Genomic DNA, 1062 nt, shown 5'->3' on the forward strand with positions numbered 1-1062 from the left:
TTTGTGATTATAATTATTATTTTTAATACTTGTGTAAATAGGAGAAAACTCACCTGATTTCTGTTGAAGTTGACTTATTAGTTATAATACTTCTCACCAATAGGTGGCGGTAGCGGCCTGGTAATATGAATGACTGACGCTGTAAAACCGTTGGTTAAGGAAGTCCGCTCAGTCATATCAGAGACAGTAACAGTTACAGGAGCGTATTTGAGAACTCACAGACTGTCTTTTGTTTTCTGTTTGGTTGCAGGTGAGATAAGTATTGATGTTAAAGGTATTGACATTTGTTTGTTACAGTTATGTTCTACATGTGTATTAAGCGGTACAAGGAAGGGCAGCTAAAACTAGCTTCAACCGCGAAGTTAGCATGGCGGCACGCTAGCCGACACGTACAGTAATATGAATGACTGACGCTGTAAAACCGTTGGTTAAGGAAGTCCGCTCAGTCATATCAGAGACAGTCACAGTTACAGGAGCGTATTTGAGAACTCATAGACTGTCTTTTGTTTTCTGTTTGGTTGCAGCATTTCTGATTATAAAAATAAAATCCTCTTACACCTGGATCACCAGCGTGGGCATGCAGTGTGTAACATAAGCCCAGCTTGTGTGCTTGGTTAAATGTTAGCATAATAAATAGAGCAGTGCAATGTTTTTCGTTTTTAGATGATGTATTTTTCTGTCTCACAGGCCCGGCTAGCTCAGTCGGTAGAGCATGAGACTCTTAATCTCAGGGTCGTGGGTTCGAGCCCCACGTTGGGCGATGTACATTTTAGAAGGATCTGCACAAGAATGGGAAACAAGCTGCAAAGCATCTTCATTTCTGAGAGGGTACATGTAAGTACAACTCGCAAGGCCCTCTAGGCATGGATGTGCTTCATCACATGATCCAGGTGTTATGTTGCTTAGCCCAGCTTGTGTGCTTGGTTACATGTTAGCGTAATAAATAGAGTAGTGCAATTTAGTCTCCGTATCCATGGTGCAGGCACTTTCTGAAAATTGACAAAGGCTCTTCTTCTGAGAGTTATTGTTTCAAGACCCCTGGTGGGATTTGGTGGTTTTAAG

The 1062-nt window shown here is 41.6% G+C and overlaps 1 non-coding gene across 1 annotated transcript; it reads left to right on the forward strand.

Annotated features, from left to right (window-relative positions):
- Positions 1–687: 687 nt before the first annotated feature.
- trnak-cuu (transfer RNA lysine (anticodon CUU)) lies at positions 688–760 on the forward strand. The gene has a single exon. It is a non-coding gene; the product is annotated as a tRNA-Lys (tRNA).
- The last annotated feature ends 302 nt before the right edge of the window (positions 761–1062 follow it).

The sequence above is a fragment of the Seriola lalandi genome, unplaced genomic scaffold, assembly GCF_002814215.2.
Source record: "Seriola lalandi dorsalis isolate HSWRI2012SDOR001 ecotype SW California unplaced genomic scaffold, Sedor1 jcf7180002054563, whole genome shotgun sequence".
NCBI lineage: Eukaryota > Metazoa > Chordata > Actinopteri > Carangiformes > Carangidae > Seriola > Seriola lalandi.